At 41.1% G+C, this 23,894-nt stretch overlaps 1 protein-coding gene across 1 annotated transcript in view; it reads left to right on the top strand.

Annotated features, from left to right (window-relative positions):
* Atxn7 (ataxin 7) overlaps nucleotides 1–23,894 on the top strand; it is a 148,645-nt gene that overhangs the window by 18,890 nt on the left and 105,861 nt on the right. The window contains exon 2 of the mRNA XM_063257139.1: nucleotides 14,238–14,326. The gene's annotated coding sequence lies outside the window, so the exon portion shown is untranslated. The remainder of the gene's footprint in view (nucleotides 1–14,237; nucleotides 14,327–23,894) is intronic.

Here is a 23,894-nt window from a genome sequence, read left to right as displayed (position 1 = left end):
CTGCATCAAACACAGTTTCTGCACCAAAGGAATACATTCAACAGAGTACAACAACAACTGATGAAATGGGAGAAAACATTTGCAAACCATCCAGCACCTGATAAAGGGTTACTCTCCAAAGTATATAAGGACTAAACCAACTGCAAGAAAGCGCATAATCCAGTTAAACAGGAAAGGACCCACATACACATTTCTGAGAATAAGATATACAAATGACTGACAGATACATATGAAAAAAAAAGTTCAGTGTCACTCATTATTGGGAAAATGCCAATGAAACTCACAATGAGTTAGAATGCCTGTTATCAAAACGATAAACAACCAGTGTAGATAAGTATATGGAGCAAAGTAAAAGAACCCTTCACGTTCTTGTTGGAAATGTAAATTAGTGCAGCCATTGTGGAAAACAGCATGGAAGCGCCTCTAAAGATTAAAAATAGAACTACCAGATGATACCACAATCCTTCTACTGAGTATATATAAAAAATAAAATAAAATCAGTTTGTCCCAGAGACATCTGCATTCCTGTGTTTATTTCCTTATTACAGTAACCACGTTAGAAAGCAATCTTTATCTCCATCAGTGAATGAATGAATGAGGGAATGAATAAAGGCCAGGCATGTGCCTATAATCCAAACCATTGAGGAGACTGAGGCAGAGGATCCAAGTTGATAGCCAGGCTGGGCAAGTTAGTGAGACACTGTCTCAGGATAAAATAAGCCAGGTGTGGTGCACGCTTGCAATCCCAGCATTCAGAGGGGGGCTAGGAAAGGACAAATTGTAGTCCTGCCTGGACAGGTTAGCAGCCTAATGAGAACTTGTTTCAAAAATCAAAAATGAAAAGGACGTGGGCTATAACTCAGTAGGAGGATTCTGGGTTCAATACCCAGTGCCATCAAAAGTAAAAGAATAAAAGACCCAGTTTCAGTGGAAGAGTGCTTGCCTAGCATATGTGGGCCATAGATTCAAACCCTAGTATTCCCCCAAAGAAGAAAAAAATGTGGCATATGTGTAGAATAGAATGGTATTCAGCCTGTAAAAAGAAGACAGTTCTGTCACTTGCAACAACATGGAAAGGCCTAGAAAACATTGTGATAAATAAATTAGGCACAGAAACAAAACCCAGCATAATCTGTTATGCAAAATCTTAAGAAAGCTGAATTGATAACAATAGTAAAATAATCCTTGCTGGAGACTGGGAGATGGGCTAAGGGGTAGTGGGGAGATATGGGTTAAAGAGTACAAGTTTCAGTAAGTGAATGAGTTTTGGGGAGCCATAGTACAACACAGTAACTATAATAATGTATGCTTGGGGCTGGGGATTTAGCTCAGTGGCATAAGCACCTGCCTTGCAAGCAGGCGGTCGTGAGTTCAATCCCTGGTACCGATAAAAATGAAAAAAGACAAAAAAATAATGTATGCTTGAAGATTGTGGAGTGAGTAGATTTTAAGTATTTTTAACTATACCCCCCCCCAAAAAAGGTGATAGTTGTATCAATTGAGCTAATTTTGATCATTTCAATATATATACTTGTGCCAAAATGCCATGTTTACAATATAAACATATTTTTATCTCTTATGCTTTAATAAAACTGGCAGAAAATAAATATAATAAAATACTAACACATAGGTATTGGTTCTTTAGCTGTGGCAAATGCTCCTGGTTGTTGACTTCTTGTGAGGTATCTCCACAGTTTAAGCTCCAGGCTCTGTCCTATTGTTAATTCCCAATAAAAGGCCAGGTTTGGCCCACCCGTAATCCCAGCACTCTGGGAGGCTGACACAGGAGGATCACTGTGAACTTGAGGCCAGCCTGGCCTACATGGCAAAACCATGTCTCAAAAAAAAAAAAAAAAAAATGCAAACCTATATAGAAGGATATTTGCATTTCAGAGATCTGACTAGCATTTATGTCCTTTAGTACAAACATAAAAGAGTAACCAAATGTGGCTTGATTGGGATCCTCTGTATAGATTTGGCAACTTTTTAAAAAATTTACAAGTATTCTAAGATTTAAGTTTATTTTTAAAAAGAAACATGGCAGGGCTGGGAATTTAGCTCAGTGGCATAAGCACCTGCCTTGCAAGCAGGCAGTCATGAGTTCGATCCCCAGTACTGTTTAAAAAAAAAACAATGGCAAAGAAAAAAGTCTGTGGCTTAGTTTTCATCTTGCTGAGAGCCTGCAGTAAGAGAGACAACCCTTGGTGGGCAAAGCAGGGCAGCTTTTTCTTGCAGTTGTCTTCTGAAGCCCTGTTGGTTTGTTTGCAGAATCAGAGAATGCAGCGTTCCTTACTGGCCTTCTGTGGAATTTCCTAGCAGCATGACTTTCCCCATATTCGTCTCTGCCCAGTAGCAGTCCCTTGAGTGGCATTTGCTGTCCTAGTTAATCAGAGGATAGGAGACATGAAAAACTCTGCTCTTCCCCTCCCACGAAGTGTCAATGGGTGCCGGAATGTAGGTCACATTGCATCATGGTGCAGAGCAGCAGCGGGCAGGAAGGTATTCAGGAAGTGCTGCCAGTGTCTTGTTCCCAGGCATGATGAGTCCTTGTGGAGTCCGAGCGGCTGAGGTGTGAGAGCTGAGAGCTGGGGGTTGTGTTTGCAGTGCAGTCACAGAAAGCTATGTTTTAATCAGTGACCAAAGGTCTCTGTGTCACCACGAGTGAGATAATTTACCCTGGCTTTGCTTCATTTCTGCCCACCAGCTCCTAGAATGCTTTATGTCTCTTATTTACTACTGGCACATTACTGCTATTCACAGTAATTTGGTCAGAGCAGGGTTTGAATTGTAGAAACTTGCCATGTGCATGTGAGAATCTATTGTTTGGTAATCACTTAAGTGTGATAATTCATTTTGCAAATTACATGTAATCATATGTTCAATAGCATCTTGATTAGCAAACGGAAACCACAAAATGTGTTTTTTATTTTTCAGTTATGTTTAAAATATGCTGTTTTGTGGCTGTTTTTAATAGCAAAACATTATGGACTTTAAGATATAAGAAGTCTTAAAAAAAAGATATGAGAAGTCTTTCAATACATATTTTATATGCTGTATACTGTGTGCTACTTGCTTCTTGGTAAGACATGTAGGTACTACTGCCAAAATATCCTGTGTTACTCACCTTGTCTTGAATAGCAAGCGTTCTGACAGCAAAACCAACTCCAGAAGTTACTCTAATCCTACTCCTTTACCTAGATCAAGAAACTCAGTGTTAGCTGCAGATGGTGGCACACACCTGTAATCCCAGCACTCAGGAGGCTGAGGCAGAACTGCTAAGAGTTTGAGGCCAGCCTGGGCTATCTAGTTGAGTTCAAGCCCAGCCTGCACTATATAGCAGGACCCAGTCTCAAAAAACAAAGAAAGGGATAGTCAGTGTTTAGGCTAGGCATGTGACACAGGTGATGCCAGCATTCTGGGAGGCAGATGCCAGAGGATCACAAATTCAGGCCCAGTGTGGGCAACTTAGCGTCTTATTTTCTCAAAATATAAAAAAGGATGGGATGCTAAGGATGTACCTCAGTATGAGCCAGTGTAGAAAAAAATTCAGGATTTTAAATAGGCTTTTGTATTATTTAACCATAAAAATTGAATATGTTGTGTATAAAATTTGTTTATAATTTCAACATACCGTACTTTGTTTGTTAACTTTTTATTTTGAAATAATTATGGATTCATAGGAAGTTGTATTTCCTTTTAGAGGTAGGACCTCACTTTGTAGCTTAGACTGGCCTCAGAGTTGAGGTAATCCTCCCGCCTCAGCCTCCTAAATGCTAAGATTATAGGCCTGGTGCTCTTCATCTAGTTCCTCCCGTACCTGTTACCTGACTAGAGTACAGTGAAAAACCCAGGAAATCGATATTGATATGAAGTCTGTGTATACTTCTGTCATTTTATTATGCGGGTAATTTTTATATACTGGGACTACTACCGTCATCAAGATACAGCAGTATTCTACCCTTGAAAAAAAATCTCCCATTTTATACCTTGTACTGCGCATTCCTGTTAACCCTTGCAATCCTGCCTCCTTGCAACCACTAATCTATCATCCAACTTTGTCTTTTTCATTTTTATCGGTACCGGGGATCGAACTCACAACCACCTGCTTGCAAGGCAGGTGCTTATGCCGCTGAGCTAAATACCCAGCCCTGTCATCCAACTTTGTAATTTTGTCATTTTTGGGAATGTTACATAACTGCAATACTTCCAGGTTACCTTTTTTATTTTTAACATCAGTACTATAGTTTTAAAAATCTGTTTTTAAAAGAATACATTTTTAGGGGGCTGGGGATTTAGCGCAGTGGTGTAAGTGCCTGCCTGGCAAGCATAAGATCATGAATTTGATCCCTGAAAAAAAAAAAAAAAAAAGGAACACATTTAAAAAATTTTTCAAGACAGAATCTCAGTATGTAGTTCAGGTTGACCTAGAACTCACTTTGTAGCCCAGGCTGGCATCAAATTTTCCTGCCTTAGCCTCCTAAGTGTTGGGATTACAGCCATGTATTACTAGGACCAACTAAAAGAATTTTTTTTTTTTTTTGCAGTGGTACTGGGGATCAAACTCACAACCTCATGTTTGCCAGACAGGCACTTACACCACTGAGCCAAATCCCCAGCCCAAGAATATTTGTAATAAAAATTTTAAAAGAATATTCAGTTTTGGGGCTAGGGATTTAGCTCAGCAGCATAAGCATCTGCCTTGCAAGCAGGCAGTTGTGAGTTCCATTCCCGGTACTGATAAAAAGGAAAAAGACAAAAAAAAAAAAAAAAAAAGAATATTCAATTTTGACTGGAGATATAGTTCAGCAGCATAGCACCCTGCCTGGCAAGTTTGAGGTCATGAGTTGAGTCCCCAGTATGAAAAAAAAAATTCATTTTAACAAGTTGTTGCCTAGAACTTGACTGTATTTCTTAACTTGGGTGTAATAAACTCTTCATCACTGTATTTAAGTAGCATCTAAAATTGAATGTGCCAGTGTAGTAAATGGATGATTATATCTGTAATCTTACTGCCACTGTTAAGAGTGATAACATAAAGTTAAATGGAAAATAATCACCCTTGGAAAAATATGTCCCATTAATAAATAGATTCCAGGATGCATTGAAGAGCAGAAAGAAGGCCAAGTGGAGGCAGGCATCCAATTTTGTGACCTAGTGAGAATCCGTCTCAAAATAAAAAAGGGCTGGGGAATGTAGCTCAGTGCAAAGGCCCTGGGGATCCCCAGTATCTCCCACCAAAGTTCCAAATGTAGACTTTATATAATTATACCAAATAAAACATGATCACATGTGCATTACATTTTGTTGTTGGTTTTTTTTTTTTTTTGGTACTGGGGATCGAACTCACAACCTCATGCTTGCCCAGGCAGGCACTTATGCTGCTGAGCTAAATCCCCAGTCCTTCATGTGCATTTTTTTTTTTTTTTTTTGTCTTTTTCATTTTTATCCGTACCAGGGATCGAACTCAGGACTGCCTGCTTGCAAGGCAGGCGCTTATGCCGCGGAGCTAAATCCCCAGCCCTGTGCATTACATTTTGAGAGAACTTCAAAGGAGACTGCTGGAAGGTGATATTTGAATGAGTGACAGTTGAAATATTTACATTAATTGACTAACATAAATATTGTGTCACAGAATTGCTATCTGTGGTTAGTGTGCAGTGTCACCATATGAGATCGAGTGTCTGCATTGTGTTAATAAAATGCTTTGAATGTCTTAACTAGGAGATGGAGTTCTGTGGTTAGATGACGGCTGGGAACAAGCAGCCTCACAAGGAACACGTTGTCCTCAGATGTCAGTTTGCTGTTGTCTAATGAAATGTAGGAGACACTCTAGGATCTGGGGGAGGGCACACTGGTTTCTGTGACGTGTTGCTGTGTGGCCCAGTAATGGGACTGAGTGAGTGGACAGCAGGTGCCTCTCTGTAGCTCCTGAGCAGGCAAGGAGAGCATGCTAGCTTGGGTTCCTGGTCTCATGCGGAATTCCTGTCCTTGAAGGTTGGGGCAGGACAGACTTGGATGACTGAGATAATTTCGTAACTGGTGGCTGATTTTAACTGGCTGTGGCTTCTAACATTTTAGAAGGCCTTCTTCTCAGTTAACAAACTACTTGTTATAATTCAAGTCATCCCGTGTATATGAGCTTAGTGGTTTTCTCTCTGTCACCATTGTTTTTCTGGAGCTATCCCAAAGGAGAAGGGAAATGGTCCTTTCTGGGCCATGAATGTGGAGCACTCAGGCTTACATCTAGATGTCTTGAAGTCTCAGGCACTCCGAGGCGGGGCTTTGGGAGGTGACTGGGTTGTGGGATGTACCTGCCTTGCTGTTAGGAAATGGGGTCCAGTCAAAAAAGGCCAGTCCCTGGCCTGAGCAGGTTTCTCTCTCTTTCTGGTTCCTCCCTTCACTCTCTCTGCTTACTGTCCACCGTGAGGTGAGTAACCTTTTTCCAGACCCTCCGCCATCTGCTTTTCCTTGGATCCAGCCAATCATGCATGGGCAGAAACTTCTAAACTATGAGCCAAAATAGATGTTTCCTCCTTTAAGTTACTGGCATTGAGTATTTTGCCCCAGTGATGACCAAAGTTCCTGCAGTCACTGTGCTGAGTATCTGTGTTGAATTCACACATGCAGTTACAATACTGAGAAACTCTATTAAGGGTATTGTAAAGTGATAGATCCAAAATAAACACTGTGCAATGCAGTGCTTTGTAGCAAGCCAATTTTCTTGGTCAGAATTATTTAGAAAGCCTGTTGCAAGGCCTCCCAAGATACTTGGAAGTATATATGCAATTTACATAGTAATTTCTCTGCTCTTTCTAAATTGCATAGTAAAGTCACATACTGGAGAAGAGAGAATGTAAACATAGAAGAGCAGTGGTAGTCACAAGAATGGCTTACTAGAAGAGGAGAGACTTGCCTTAAATCTTGTAGAGAAAAGAGTGAAATTTCTTACAGGTTTCCCTGATCTGAGGAAGTAAAAGAACAAAAAAAATATAAGGGCCTTGCAAACATTTTGGGGAGGAGGATTAGATAAGGTCTTATTATGTATATATTTCAGTCTGGTTTTGAATTCACTGTGTAACCTAGGCTGGCCTAAACCTCATGATGATCCTCTTGCCTCAGCCTCCCAAGTGTTCAGATTGCAGATATGACCCACCATGCCTTGGCCCTGCAAGCATCATTAATAAAAAGTCACATTTTTTTCACTACTTCTTAAGTGTAGGCCATTTGACAGTGGCCTTGGGCAAACCATTTGGCCTGTGGCAGACCTCCATTTCCTCCCACGCATTCTGCAGAGGCCTATGGTGCTAATTAAGTAAGGCTGCTTGTGAAGAGCTCAAGATGGTCTGGTTCAGTGGGGCACTCAGTGAGAGCTGTTAGGATTGGTGGTGTTAATAAGTGTGGGTGGCCTATGAGTGAACTGCTTGCTAGTTCTTCATTTATTCAACCTTTTTTCAAAAGGATCATGTTTGAATAGCAAACAGTGACTGACTGAGGACATTTTAGTTTTAGAACTGAACAACCTCAGGTCAGGAATAAGAAGTGACTGATGCTCCCTTGGCAGGATACTGGAGGAGAAACCCCTCTGTGTCCAGGCCTGCCTCGCCATTACTCCCCACACTCTATCCTCTGCCAGGGAGAATTCGACATTAACTTACTTCTTAGCCCTCCTTCCCTTCTTTAGCACTATAGGTGTGGGTTTGGCTGGGAGGAGTGCAGGTGATTGCAGAGCACCTGTGCTTCACTGCAGGTGCTTAGTCAAGCCAGTGCGCCCCAGCTCAGGCACACACTTATCCATGGAGATGAGCAGGTAGCAAACCTTTGCTCCCATTTAGCCCGACTGCAGTTCAACAGGCACTAAGGTTACCAGGAAGAAGTGTCGCAAGCCTTCCTAGGACCCTAGGCATGATGACCTGATGAGGTTTCAGCAGAGCTGGGTTTTAGTTTTATTTTTACTTACTAGGGTTTTTTTTTTTTTTTTTTTTTTTTTTGCTTTGCTTTTAGCATTGCTAGGGGTATGCAGGCGAGGAGATACCCTATTGCTGAATTATAGCCCCAGCCCTGAGCTAGGTTTTGAATTCTGGATCTGAGTGAATTAGAAGGTAGAAGGACATTGGAGGGGCCAGGGGTATAGCTCAATGGCACAAGCACCTGCCTGGCAAGTGTAAGGTCCTGAGTTAGATTACTGGTACTAAAAAAAAAAAAAAAAAAAGGAAAGAAAGAAAAAAGCAGAGCAGGAGTAATAGCATAGCACGTGTGGAGAAACAGAGGCAGGAGCTACTATCATGTATAGCAGTAGAAAGCTACAATGATGTAAGCTCAGCTCTGTTTTATGACATCTCCTCTGGCAAGCTTGAGTTCCCAGTTAGAGGTACATGGTAAAAGTTTCTACATCACACACCAGGGAGGATTAACGGAGATGATGCTTATAAAGGGCTTGATATTAGTATTGGAAACATAGTAAATGCCAGCACATGTCAGCCACTAGTGGTACTATTAGTGTAGTATACCTATGAATGTTGACCTTGTAATCTTGCGACTTGACCAAAGGTTTTTTCTTTTTTTCTGGTACTGGGGATTGAGCTATGACCTCGTGCTTGCCAGGAAGGCACTTATGCTGTTGAGCTAAATTCCCAGCCCCTGACCAAAGTTTTGCAAGTGACAAATTCAAGAATTGTTGGAACTTTTAATATAGTTGTTTTTGTTTTGTTTTGTTTTGTTTTTTACTGTTGTGACAGTGGGTGAAAATACAGGGAACCCCGTTAATCTGAGTGAAGCTACAGAGAACCAGGGTTTGAACTGACCCAGCTTGAGATGGAAGAAATGTGTGACTGAAACAGCAAAGGAGTCAGGGGTGCCTGTGTGGCAGCCTTCAGGGAGAGGAGAGGAGCTCCAGGAGAGGCGTTGCTCAGCGTTTAGAAAGCCATGGGTCTGACTGCAGAAGCCAAAGTGTACTCTGCAAACCTAGGTGACAGCTCCTGCAGTCCCCTGGGAAGGGCCTCATTCCCTGTCCCTGTGGTGTTGTCTTCAGACCCTCCATGCTTAGTAGGTACAAGTGCTCCAGCTGACTCGAAAAGGGGGCTACCTGATATCCGCAGGAAAAGGGAACTCGGAGCAGAGTTCTGTTTTTACGTTTGCTTGGACCAGGAGAAAGCCAGGCAGGGTGTCACATTCATTCATGTTTCTGGAGAATATGATGTGTAACCTGGATTAAAATGTTGGCGTATAGTTTTTAATCTTGAGGAAGAGACATAGACAAATAGCACTAGCTTGGGGCACTCCATGCCTAGAGACAGCTAAGTGGCACAGGTGGGTGGGAACAGTAGGAAGGCCATGCTCACCGACAAGGGGCGGCCTATGGCACAGCTTCTGCCACACGTCCCCCTGCAGAAGAGCAGGCCCAACAACTGCTCGAGAGAAACCAGGAATTGGGAACGTTATGTGAATCTTCTTGGCTTCTAAGTATTAGCAAGTATGTATGTTTTTCCCAGGATCTTCATGGAAAACAAAAGCAGAGTGTACTGTGCGAGGCCTGCGCCTCGCGCTGGTGGGTGGGAGGGTGGACACTTGTGTAACCTGTGAGGTGAGATCCGCCAGAGATGGCTTTCCGGCTTCTCATGGATTGAAAGGAGGGAGTGGAGTCGGCCTCCAAGGTTTCAGTTTTTCCCCAGCTCTGGACAGAATTAAATCAGAATTTGTGGGCTCCCTTAGGAACCCACGTCTCTATTGCTCTTTTGTGCCTGCAGAGAACCAGAGTCCACTCGCACGCTGACCTTACAAAGGCCTGGGAAGTAGCAGGAAATCTTCCTTGGCCAGACACCAGAACAAGACTGACGTTTTCTTCTTTTACCATGTTTCATAGGCCTTGGGTTTGTTCTTTTTTTTTTTTTTTTTTTTTTTTTTTTTTGTCTTTTTCCTTTTTATCGGTACCGGGGATCGAACTCACAAACTGCCTGCTTGTAAGGCAGGCGCTTATGCCGCTGAGCTAAATCCCCAGCCCAGGCCTTAGGTTTGTAATTCATTCTGTAGTCCTGGGACCTTCCGCACTGAGCTGCATCCACAGCCCTGCTTTAGAGTTCTTGCTAAATTGCCAAATTGCCCTGCCTCAGCCTTCCAGATTACTGGGACTATAGGAATGTGCGGTGATTTTGGCAGCATCTATAACAGCAAATGATTATGATTATGCCTTAAATTGTAACAAGGCTCTTAGCAATTTAACAGGACATAGAAATGTTACTCGTATAAAATAAGCGATTTTCCCAGTGAAAGTCAATATAGCACTGCCTATGTAACAATAAGTATGGAATTTTCTCTGTTTAAAGTTACTAAGGGGATGTTTCTGAATCCTGGGCATTCTTTAGTGTCTTACTTGTTTTATTTTGTTTGTTTTTTTGAGATAGGGTCTCACTATGTACTTCAGGCTAGTCTTGAGCTCACTGTGGAGCCCAGGCTGGCCTTGAATTGTTTGCAATCTTCCTGCCTCAGCCTCCCAAATTCTGAGTTGATAAACATCTTCTACCATGCCTGGTGCCTGCTGTGTCTTTTTTTTTTTTTTTTTTTTTTTTGGTGCTGGGGATTGAACTCACAACCTTGTGCTTTGCTAGGCAGGTGCTTACGCCACTGAGCCATATCCCCAGCCCCTGCAGTGTCTTTTTTTTATAACAAAATCTGGCGGTGCCTGCCCTTTTTTCCTTCAAATTATTATTTTTTATTAGTATATGGTTGCAGTAGGTAATAATTACATCATCATGGGAGGCTGGTACATGTACATAGTGCCTTTTAAAAAAAATACATATAATATAAAATATATTGGCCTGGAGTCAGATGTGGCGGCGCATGCCTGTAATTCCAGCCCTCTTGGAGGGGGATTATAGATTTGACATTAGCTTCGCCAGCTTCACAGTTTAGCAAGATCCCATCTCAAAATTTAAAAAGGGCAGGGGGTAGGGATGGGGATGCAGCTCAGTGCCAAAGCCCTGGGTTCAATTCCTGTTTGCCCTGGGGATGCTTTAAAACTTTGGCTAAGGAAATGCTTGGGTTCCTGAGCATCTGGACTGAAAGTCAGAGCGCCCTTCCACCCCAAGTAGAGACTCTTGCCTCTCTGTCCCTGGGCTGTCTTGGTCGGATTCACTCTTGTCCCACATTCTTTTCTGCTGACTACCTTTTCTTATAGGGTGGACTTTGGATCCCTGCGCTGCAAACAGCACAGGACAGGTGGGGTTGAACTGCTTAGGGTGCAGGGTCCCTGTGGGGCTGCACAGCACCTCTGAGAGAAGGATGCTTCCTGCAGCCTCCTCCCGTCTGTACTCCTCAGCACATAGGAAAACAGTACAAGTATGACCTTTTAAAAATTATTTCTCTTTGTCTATTACCTCTAACTGACCATCATTTTTTTTAAACTCTACTAAAAATTATACTTATTGAATCCAGGTGTGTGTCGGGGATGGGGTATAGGTGGTGCACACCTATAATGTCAGCATTTGGGAGGCTGAAGCAGGATCACCATGAGTTCAAAACCAGTCTGGACTACATAGTGAGATCAAGTCCAATTTTTTTGTTTTTTGTCTTTTTGAGACAGGGCCTCACTGTGCAGTTCAGGCTGGCCTTGAGCTCACTTTGTAGCCCAGGCTGGTCTTGAATTTGCAATACATCCTCCTGCCTCAGTCTCCTGAGTGCTGGGATTACAGGTGTGGGCTACCACACCTGGTTTAAGTCCAATTTTATCTAGATGCCAGAACCTATCTCAACACTCCTTATCCCCAAATTGTACTTACTGAATGCTTGTTATATAGTAGATATTGAATAAATAAAGTTATCAAGTATGAATAAATTAATAAATAAAATAGTAGTAAGAAAGTCTTCCCAGTATATCTTAAACTATTTCTGTCTCTTTGCAAAGCAAAGTGAAGTTTCTGGTTAGGCGATTTGGTATACCAGAAAGGGAACCAAGCTAAAGGCAACAAAAGTCTGATCTAGCTCCAATTTCAAATCATTTCGTTCTAGGAAATCTTAAGCAAATTATATCCTTTTAGTCTGTTTCCTCACAAGTAAAATCGAGATAATAAGAACAGCTCTTTTGAATACAAGGTTTTGTGAAGATAAAGAGAATATGACATTTTCTTCCTGATAGAGATCCCTGACCTCTATTTGAAGTAGGGAAGTTACTGTGTATTTTTAGTAACTGCCACTACCATTTTTCTCTAAGAACTGGGCTTCCGTTAAAGCATATTTAAAGTATACTGATTGGTAAATGGGGAATTCTTTCAAAGTCAAGACACAGAGATTTCACACAGCATCAACAGCCGGTGACTTCCTTGGGTACCTTGGAGATACAGCAAGAGAGTCCTACTGAAAAAGCAAAAATGGCTTGGCTAAAGTGATAAGATGCGTGAGGCTCTGATCTGACGCCCTTGTGGTTCACCTCCAGCCTGTTTTAAAGGAATCCCATTTGGGAATCCAATGATTATCTCAGCTTTAGCATCTGCATTGATTACTATCATGGTAATTTGTAGTTTGGTTTGAGAGATTTTGCATATCTGTAAAGTGTTTAGGATGCAAAATAATGAATTTTGGATGGAGACAGACAGGTTAAGCAAGATTGAGATTTTTACCAGAATTAAAGTAGAAAAGGACACTAAAATGAAAATGAGGGAAATTTTTAAAGACTGGAGGCAGGCAAAAAAAAAAATGAGAAGAAAAACATCTGGCTTGTAAAGATTGTAGGAATGATCTTAAGCAATATTGAGTAGAATTTTTGTGGGTGAATTAAACAAACTTTAAAAAGGGAGATGGGAGGTCTATGATCCAGGACTAATTTAAAAGCCAACAAAGATAATTGTGAATACGTGTATAAAACATGGTATAAAATTTCAGTCATTTTTAGATGTGTTTTATTAGAATCATAAGTTCTCAAGTCCTTTCACATTCTGAGTATGTGCAGATAAATAAAAGTTGAACAAAATAGTATTTTTACCACCCACCTCAGTCGGTGTGTACATATAGCCAGAAGAGATTGCAGGAAAAGCACTGTGTGTTCACAGGGCATTTTCCATAGGAAATCAGCCTCCTTTATGCCTCGCACACTGACAGTGTCTGCCCTGAGGCTGTGTCATTGCCTGTATTTGCTGCTCTTCTGCTGTATGTCAAAGCTGAAAACCAGCTTAATTTCTACCTCTGCTCTGTTAATCTCCAATCCTTTAACTCCTTACCTCACTGTTCCTTCCTAATTTAAAACAGTACGTATATTTTACCTAAAATGCTAGCCGGGCGTGATGGTGCATGCCTGTTATCCCAGCACTCAGGGAACCTGAGGCAGGAGAATCTGTGCAAGGTCCAGGCCAGCCTGGGCTACAAAGTGAGTTCAAAGCCAGTCTGAGCTGCATAGTGAAACCTTGTTTCAGAAAGATAGGGGGAAAAAGGCATATATATATATATATATCCTCATGTACCCAATACAGTACATATGTACACATCTATGATGACAATAGTACATTATTTCCTTGTGATTTTAGGAAGATGGATTAATTGAAATTTTGTGTCTTTTTTTTTGTCCTTTTCCTTTTTATCAGTACCGGGGATCGAACTCACGACTGCCTGCTTGGAAGGCAGGTGCTTATGCCGCTGAGCTAAATCTCCAGCCCCCAAAATTTTGTGTCTTGATTCAAGTATCACAAATTATGTTTATAAACTGGTAAATAACAAGAGCGAGCACATCTGAAATAGTATTCATCTTCAATATGTGCCTGTTTTTAAAATCTGTAGTTCTGAAGGTTTCATAGAATCAGGCTTTCTAAATACTGTAGCTATTTTTAAAATTAAGACTCATTAGTGTAGGCCAGGGATGTAACTCAGCAGCATAGGCAACTGCCTGGCAAGCTCAAGGTTCTGAGTTTGATTCCCAGTACCAAAAAGAAAAAACAAAAGATTCATTAGTGGCAAATTATTCAGTGATTTTTAATCCTTAGGAGGCTGAGTCTTCTTTTTTTTTTTTTTTTTTTCAGGAGGCTGACTCTTAAGTACATATTGGGTAGTCAGTTGTTCTTAGTTTATTGTAAATATAGCCAGTTAAATTCCTTGTTTAAAAAAATGAGTTACATGTATGGTAGTGGAATGGGTAAAATGGCTTGGATTTTAACAATTCTACATTTCCAAAGCATACACAATTACTATAGTGTTCTGATTTACTTTACCCACTGTTTCATCTTTTTACCTTTTTTTTTTTTCTTTTTTAATCTGAACAGAATTGAGAATAAAGAGCTTCTATACTCACAGCAGATGAAGACACCCTGATAAACTGACCAGGAATTTTGGCCTGCCCTCCAAAGAGAAGGTAACTGGGTGTTCAGACATGGCACAGCTGACTAAATATAATATTTCTGACTCTAATAGTTTGAGTTTTACCAAAAGATGATAGTTTTTAAGGTATGTGAATAGGGGCTAGGGATTTAGCTCAGTGGCATAAGTGCCTGCCTGGCAAGTGTGAGGTCTTGAGTTCGAATTCCAGTATCACCAAAAAAAAAAAGAAAAAGAAAAAGAAAAACTAAGAAATGTGAACAAGATCTTATCTTTTAAGCATAACCCCAAATATGATTTTCCTAATACAAAAGAAAAGTGAATTTAAGGATTATGACATTATTAGATGACCCCAAAACACAACTGCTAAGACCTCTTTCTCCCAGACCTTTGTTAAAACTGCAGAGTTCCTTCTCTCTCCCCTGGAGAGCGATGTCTCCCCAGGATGCAGTAAGAGGAAGGTCTGCCCGTGATTTTCCCAAGGCATCTCCACTTGCTGTGACTCTATTCCCCCCAAGTGATGTTGACCCACCTGCTTGGGGCACACAAGACCCTAAACCAAGACTATAAGCAGACAGGAGCTCTCAGGTGTGCTTTTTGGGACCAGCATCTTTGCTCGGAACTGTGCCCTGTTTATGAGCAGTCACAGCCATCACAAAAACAGCCACCATTCACGGGATTTCTTACTGCACGTTTGCAGTTACTCACTTACGGTTTGGGAAAGAGAATGGCTGGGTTTCACAGAATATGAATAAGGGCCAACATTCCTGGAAGAGTTTTGGTTTAAAAAGAAATATGCTCCTATCCACTCCTGAAAGGAGAAGGCTTACAAGTTCAGATGTAATTTAAGATGAGTCACTGAAGAATAAAACTGAATAGAATCCAAACAGGAAAGACCAAAGGAATTTCAGTCTCTGGAATTGATCAACTTACATACTTAGGCAACAAATGTGATGCCTCAATCAGCTTTTAAGCAACTGTAGCAAAATGGAAACATTTTGTACAACAGGCACTTCATTTGAAAGATAACATTTTTACATTACCACACCAAAAATTCAAATTCTGGGAAAGGGTAGGGCAGTTCTCTATAAGCATTTAAAAGAACAAAGGACCAGGAATGGTGGCACATTCCTGAGATCCAAAGGATTCTGGAGGCTGAGGCAGAGGGATCCCAACCTCCAGGCTGGGCTGGGCAACTTAGTAAGACTCTGTTCAAAACAAAACATTAAAAATAACTGGGATGCAGCCTAGTGCTAGAGTGCTTACCTGGCATGTGTAAGGTTCTGGGTTCAATTTCAGTGTGTGTGTTTGTGTGGGGGTAATCTGGGAACTATAAAGTCTCCACCTTCAAAATAGGGCCTTACATTTTTTTTCTGGTCTAAATTTGAAAGGGCCAGCAATACAGAGCTGTCCTTTAGGGACTGCCAGCATCATCGCAGTGAGCGGCACTCACTGTGGGACTTTGCCAAGTGCAAGGAAGGAGGGAACCAGGGCTTTCCTGTGCAGTGGCAGCAGTAGAGCCTGGGAGGAGCAGACACGTTTGACGGAATGCCAAAGGAGCTCTAGTCCAGAGGTATTATCAGGACTCCACTGTGCACAAGGGGATTATCCCTCGGAGAAGAAGGAAAAGAGCTGGGGTGATTTCCATGGACTGTAACTTTGACTTAGACTTTTTGAATGCTACACTAATGAAAAGGTCAATATGATACCAGGAAGTAAGTAGCAAGGGGCAAGGAAAGAAGAGTCACAAATTCAGTATTTTGCACACAAGGAGGGGAGTAAAGTGGGCCAGGCAGAACCATGAGAAACTCCATAGTGGCAGCTCGTCCCAGTGCCAGTCGATTGTAGTAGACCCAATACTCATCATTGAGGAAATCTGTGTTCAGTGCCAGCCTACGTGCTGTATTGTTTTCTGGGCAAGTAAGTGAAGAATAAGTAAAGCACAAAGATAAAAATCTGTACCAATAAATAGGCTTTTTTTTTTTTTTTTTTGAGACAGAGTCTTGCTGTATATATAGTTCAGGCTGATCTTAAGCTCACTATGTAGCCTGGGCTGGCTGTAAACTCTTGGTAACTCCTGCCTCAGCTTCTTGAGTGCTGGGATTATAAGCATGAACCACCATACACAGCAGATTGGTGTTTATTTTTGTTAATTGACAAATAAAAATTACATACATCTATCATGTACATGTTGTTTTGAAATATACACACATTGTAGAATGGCAAAATTGAGCTGATTAGCATACCCCACATTATTTAATTATCCCACATAACAAAATCACGCTTTTTGTGATGACAACATGTAAGATCTACTGTTGTCTACTGTTGGCAGGTTTTTTGGTCCTGAGGATCAAACTCATGATCTTGCATGTGCCAGGCAGGCACTGTGTCACTGAGCTGTATCCCCGACCCTTTGGGATACATTATTAACGTTAGATACCATGGTGTCGAGTAGATGTCATGAACTCCTCTTACTTGTCTGAAACTCTCCTGTAGTGAAGGCTGAACAGTCTCCCATAGTGTTTAGATACTGCGTTTTCTTTCCCCACTCCTCCTTTGACAAAAGCTTGGGGTGATAGACATTTAGGCGGCTTGCCCACCATGGCTGAGTGAGAACATACAGAGCCCTTCAACGTGATTTCCTTTCCTGTGGGTATGTACACATTAGTGGCATTGCTGGCTCAAATGGAAATTCTATTTTTTGTTTTTTTGATGATGCTCCATATTGTTTTTAGTAATGGCCAAGTTGCACTTACCTTCATTGGAGAGACAGAAATACATAATAGAAATGGATACATGAATACATAATCGCAAACACAAATCCATTTTATATTGTGATGATTATTGTTTTTTTTTTTTCCTTTTTATCGGTACCAGGGACCGAACTCATGACTGCCTGCTTGCAAGGCAGGTGCTTATGCCACTGAGCTAAATCCCCAGCCCCCATGATGATTATTGTTCAGAAAAAAAAAGGTCAGGATAAGAATTGAGAGCTCGACAACAAGCTCTCAGTACACATCAAAGTCCCACAGCCCAACTTAGATTGTTCTTAAATCCATTAGCATTTAAAAGTTCAAAAAACGTATTGAAATCCAGATTTCAGTTTCTTTACAATTTTTGGCAATACAGCTCAGCTGCACAGCACCTGCCTGGCAAGTGCAAGGTCCTGAGTTCGATTCCCAATACCAAAAAAAAAAAAAAAAGAATTGAGAGGGCCGGAGAGAGATGGGGTTTGCAGTTTTAAATGCAGTGACCAGAGTTGGACTGAGAAAGTGAGGTCTTAGCATTAAGTATGGGAGGTTGAATCTTGAACTCTCCCGGTGTGGACTAGGCAGCCCCAGTAAAGGCCTAAAGCTGATGTTTGTATGGGCTGTGAAAGCAGCAGAAAGGAGGAGGCCACAGGTGAGTGCAGAATTGGGAAAAAGCAGTGGAGAATGAAAGCAGACAGGTGAAAAGGCCAGGGCCAGTTGCCTTCGCAGGGCACTGAATAAGCCTGGGCTTTTATTCTAAGGATCTGAATAGAATGGCTTTCTTGCTCTGACTTGTGTTTTAATTAAATCACGGAAGCCACTGTAGTAAGACGGCTTTCAGGGAACGACGTAAACTCAGTTAAAACTGTGGATGCTGGAGTAACCCAGGCAAAAAGATAACTGAAGTCTGGACTTTAATGAGTTTTTTTTTTTTTTTATCGGTACCAGGGATGGAACTCGCGACTGCCTGCTTGCAAGGCAGGTGCTTATGCTGCTGAGCTAAATCCCCAGCCCCTTAATGAGTTTTTTGTACCTTTAAATGCTAACCGATTTAAGAACCATCTAAGTCAGGCTGTAGACCTTTGATGTGTGCTGAGTTTGTTGCCCCAACCAAAGAACTGGTGGATTCCAAAGGAGGGTGTGGATTTTGAGCCATGCTGAATTGGGAAAGATAAGAGTGAACTGAAATGAAGTGTGGTTTGGATTAGCACACAGTCTAAGAAAGGTAGAGGATAACAGTATTTGCCTATCCTTAGTAGTTTTTTACTTTTTTTTTTTTTAATGGGTATCAGGAGCTCACAACTGCACACTTATGCCGCTGAGTAAAATCCCCAGCCCCATGTCCTCGGTAGTTGGAAGAGTGAAACAACCCACCAGCCGCCGCAGCTGATGCATTGATAAACACAGTATGTGTATACATCATGAAGTACAGTTGGCCTCCGTCCCATCCATGGGGATGTGTCCCCAAGACTCCAGTAGATGTGAGCAACTGCAGATAGCATGATCCATGTACGTGTGTCATGTTTTTCCCAATATATACATACCAGTGATAATGTTTTACTTATTAGTTAGGCTCAGTAAGATTAAGAACAATAATAAAGCAGTTACAACTACACACTATAATAAAACATGCAAATGTGGTCTCTTTTCTCAAAACATCTTATAGTTCTTTTCTCCATTTTTAAAAAAAGCCATTATGTTTGTGAGATAGGGTCTCACTATGAAGTTCAGGCCAGCCTTGAACTTTCTATGTTGCTCAGACTTCCTCAAACTCCTAGTTTTCCTCCTACCTCAGCCTCCCTTGTGCTGGGATTACAGGCCTGTACCCACACTGGGTTTACTCACCGTTCTTCTGATGAGTAAGTCAACCGATTGCCCATGTGATGAGATGAAGCAAGGATACTAGCACAGATACTATGACTTAGTGTTTGACTGTATGTGATGATTTCTTGAGGACAAGCTGTGTAGGACCATGAAAGTCAATCTGTTAATGAAGACAGCCTGTAAGTGATGAATGGGCAGTTATTGTATACACTGTGGTTATGCTAGACAAAGGGAGGCTTGCACAGGCAGGTTGGAGTTGCACAGTGGAGTTAACCCTGCAACTCAGAAAAGCATACGATTAAAAACTTAAGCATTATTTCTAGGGTTTTCCATTCAGTATTTTCTGATCAAAGTTGACCCCCAGTAATTAAAACTACAGAGAGTAAAACTGTGGGTAAGAAGGGACTACTGCATTATTCGGCCACAAAAAAAAACAAGGAAATGATGCTACGTAGTCCAGCGTGGATAAACTTTGAAAACATGCTGATTGGAAGCAGCCATGCACAGAAGGCTGTGTGTGCCCGATTCCATTTATATGAGCTATCTCAAAAAAGGCAAATCTGCAGAGACAGAATGCAGGGTTGATTTCTTAGGGGATAGAAGAGGGAGGCTCAGAAAATCTTTGCGGGCGTGAAAATATCCTGGAGTTATAGGGGCTGGGGATTTAGCTCAGTGGCATAAGGGCCTGCCTTGCAAGCAGGCAGTTGTGAGTTCGATCCCTGGTACCAATAAAAAAGAAAAAGACAAAAAAAAAAAAAAAAAAAAAAAAAAAAAGAGAAAGAAAATATCCTGGAGTTAGACAGCAGTCTTGGTTGCATCACACTGTGAAGGTACTAAAATGGGGAATTCTATTTTCTGTGGATTTTACCTCAATCAGAAGACAAGAAAGAAAAGATAAAGGCATTCAGAAAAGCTTTCATGCATGGAAATTTTATGCCTTGGACCCACAAGTAGCTGGTTTACCTGGAGTATAGCCTTTGATGAGTGAAGAATGGGAAAAGATTGGGCAAGACAGTAAGAGATACTGACTGCCGGGCCCAGGACTGGGCAACTGCAGAATATGGCAGCATACGCTGTGCCATAGGAAGAAGGAGCCTGTAGAGATGCTGGTGCTAGAGGACTACAAACTGAAAGTTGGGTGGCACAGCAAAGCAAATGGCTTCAGTTTTCTTAGTCTGATGGAGTTTTGTGACAGCCTTAGACAGCCTTAGAGAAATTTTAACTTAAGAGTTTCTTTTTCTTTTATAAAGTATTCTTATTTTATACTGATAAGATCAAGCATATAAAAGCTCCCAGGTAAGCGTAGTGGTGCAGACTTGTCACCCAGCACTTGGGAGGCTGAGGTAGGAGGCTCACCATGAATTTGAGGCCAGCCTGGGCTACACAGTGAGTTCAAGACCAGCCTGAACTAAATAGTGAAACCCTGTTTCCAAAAAAGAAAAAAAAAAGCTGTTGCTCTAAGCACATGAATTCCCCTGTTCCTCATAATAATAAGTCAGTGGCATAGATACTATTACTGTCTTCCTTTTTTAAAGAAGCTTGGCAGGGCCCAGAGGTAGGTGTGGCAGAGCTGGACTCCAGGCCCAGTCTGCGCTCTGATTCCTAGTAGCCACGAGGGATGCCGTGGCTGGCGAGGTCCCATCACACAGCTTTTTCAGACAGTCTTTTTTTTTGTTTGTTTGTTTATTTGTTTGTTTTTTGTTTTTGTTTTTGTTTTTGTTTTTGTACCAGGGGTTGAACTCAGGACCTCACACTTGCCAGGCAAGGGCTTATGCCACTGAGCTAAAACCCCAGCGCACACAGCTTTTTCAAGAGAAGTCAATTTGGAACCTATAAAATTTTCCATATTGTAAATTTGGCTTTCAAAAATAGCTTTATTGAGATATAGTTCAAATAGCACAGATTTACCCACTTAAGGTGTAAAATTAAAAGTTTTTGTTTGTTTGTTTGTTTGTTTGTTTTGGATCCTAGGGGTTGAATTATATGCCTTTGCGCTGAACTACATCCCCAAACCTATTTATTTTCTTTGTTTTTTTGAAGCAAACTCTTGCTTTGTAGTTCAGGGTGGCCTTGAACTCACTATGTGGCCACAAGCTGGCCTCAAACTCCAGGCAATCCTTCTGCCTCAGCCTCCCAACTGCTGGGATTACAGGTGTGTGCCACCATGTCTGGCACTTTATTTTTTACTTTGAGCTGGTCTTGCTAAATTGCTTAGCCTAGACTGAAATTTGGCATTCTCCTGCCTCAGCCTCCCAGAGTCCTAGGATTACAGGTATGTGCTACCATAGCCAGCTAAAATTTAATACTTTTTAGAATATTTACAGTGTTGTACACCCATCATCTGTAGATATAAAACATTTTCATGATCCCCAGAGAAGACCCTGTTCCTATGAAACATTGATTCCTAATCTTGTCCTCTGGCCCCAGGAAACCAATGATCTGCTTTCTGCCTCTGGATTTGGCTATTTCAGATGACTCATATAAATGAAAGCATATATGTGACCTCTGCCTTTTGTGTATTTTAATTTTTATTAGTACATGTTTATAATACATAATTGTTCACATTCATAATAATTCATCGTGGGGAGTTGTTGGTACCTGTACTTAATATACCTTAATTCCTTTTTGGTTGTTTGCTTTTGTTTTTTGAGACAGGGGCTCACTATGCTAGTGTAGGCTGGCCTTGAACTCACTATGTAGCCCAGGTGAGCTTCGAATTCACAGTAATCCTGTCTTAGCCTCCCAAGTGGTTGGATTAAATGTACACCACTATGCCCAGCTCTCTTAATTCTTTTTTCACCTTATTCCACCCTCCCCTTGGGTCTTTTTTTTTTTTTTTTTCCTTTCCTTATTATCATGTGCTCAAGGTGCATTCATGTATCATGTACTTACTCCTCTTTATAGTCGAATGCTATTCTGTTCTGTGCGTATACTGCCATTTATTTTCCTGTTCATTCCCACATTTGGGCTACTGTGAATAGTGCTGTTAATGAACACTGGGATACAAATATCTGTCTGAGTCACTGCTTTCAGTTGTACAGCTGGAGCTGGAATCAATGGTAATTTTATGTGTAATCCTTTGGCTGCCAAACTGTATCATAGTGGTTGTACTATTTTATATTTTCCCCAGCAATGTATGAGGGAAGTTTCCAGTTTTTGTATGTACTTCTTAACAATTGTCATTTTCTATTTTTTTGCCTTGGTATTTTTATTATAGCCTCTTTGTGAGTATGATGTGGTATCTCTTATTTATGGCTTAGGTTTGCATTTTCCTAATGACTGCTGATGTTGAGCATTTTCTTTTTGTATTTTCTTCTTCGTTTTTCTCTTTTCATCCAGTACTGGGGATCAGACCCATGGATCTCTACACCAGGCTATATCCCTTGTCCTTTTTTTGCTTTTTATTTTGAGACAGGGTTTCATTGTGTTGCCTAGGCTGAGCTCGAATTTGTAATCTTTACCATTTTAGAGTGTTGAGATTACAGCTATGCCCTACTTGGGTTGGCTTTGCTGGTCAGTTATATTATCTTTGGCGAAATCTGTATTGAGATCATTGCCATTTTTTTTTTTTTTATTTTTTTTATTTTTTTATTTTTTATTTTTTATTTTTTTTGCCTTTTTGAGACAGGGTCTCGTTGTGCAGTTCAGGCTGGCCTTGAGCTCACTTTGTAACCTAGGCTGGTCTCGAACTTGCAAGGATCCTCCTGCCTCAGCCTCCTGAGTGCTGGGATTACAGGCGTGAGCCACCACGCCCATTTTGAGATCATTGCCAGTTTTAATAATCAAGTTACTTGACTTCTAAGAAAACTTTGAGATAGAAGACTTCTTTCTATATATGTCCTAGATACAGGACTCTTATCAGATAAATTTCAAAACACTCCCTCTATTCTCTGGGTTGTCTTTTCCTTCTATTGATAGTTTCTTTTGAAAGTCAGAAATTTAATTTTTATGAAGTCCAGTTACCTGTTTAATGCTGTTTTCAGAAGTACCTAAGTCAGATTCCAACTCACTTTGGATTATCGTTCTGTACCACTGTCTCAAAAACCATTTGGAAGCCCTATGCTGTATGAAGTTCCTGGTTTCTGAAGTGGAGAGGCAGGAGAAGCAGATTTTTCACCAGGAACAATTTTGTTTTAGTTTTCATTTTCTTCTCCCAAAGTTCCTTCACGTAGAGAATTGGGAGAGGGTGATCAAGGTGTAAAATAGATAAATTCTCCAGGTCCTGAAGATTTTAAATTGATCAAAAGAGTATATGATTTTAGGGGCTGGGGATTTAGCTCAGCGGCATAAGCGCCTGCCTTGCAAGCAGGCAGTCGTGAGTTCGATCGCCGGTACCGATAAAAAGGAAAAAGACAAAAAAAAAAAAAAAAAAAAAGAGTATATGATTTTCAAAAGACATAGGTCAGTAACTTTGCTATGAGCCATTAATGATACCACTTAAAATTAGGAGAGCTATGTGAGTATAAAAAGTCTGTGATTTCTAGAAGGAAAGGGACCAGTAGTACCTCTAGAAAGTCATTTGGGTTAAGATCTCACTTTCTATGTAAGAAATTCTTCCCGTGTGTACTTAGGGGAAAGAGCAGACAGGAAACTACAGCCATTCATAGTCAAACACCTTAGTTAAATAGTTAAATCTGCTGTCCTTTTACCTATACCAAGGAAAGGAGGGCCTTTTATTTTGGAGGCGGAGAGGGAATACAGGTTTTTCTGGAATAATGTCTCCAACAGCAGTACAAACCCACATTGCCAGATCCACGTTGTTGGATCCAGGCACAAAGAAGGAATGTGGAAAAGTGAGGATGCCGTGTTTTCTCTGTCTGTTGCTGTGCTTAGAAGTGGAATTTTGCTAAAGAAAGAGCGGAGAGACGTTAGTATTGTTCCGTTCATCCTGTACTAACACACCCCATTGTCTGTCCCGGAGCTCAGCTTGGGGACCCGTGTATCTGCAGAATATACTACAGTTTGTAGGGAAGGGATTGCCAGGTTCCAAATAACTCCTCTATGCTGGAAGTGCAAACTTCAGTCTCTAGG

This window comes from Cavia porcellus, unplaced genomic scaffold, assembly GCF_034190915.1.
Source record: "Cavia porcellus strain 051 isolate PalLab524CR breed Dunkin Hartley unplaced genomic scaffold, mCavPor4.1 scaffold_10, whole genome shotgun sequence".
NCBI lineage: Eukaryota > Metazoa > Chordata > Mammalia > Rodentia > Caviidae > Cavia > Cavia porcellus.
The sequence above is the reverse complement of the archived record's forward strand: the minus strand, read 5'-3'. Positions and strand labels throughout refer to the sequence as shown.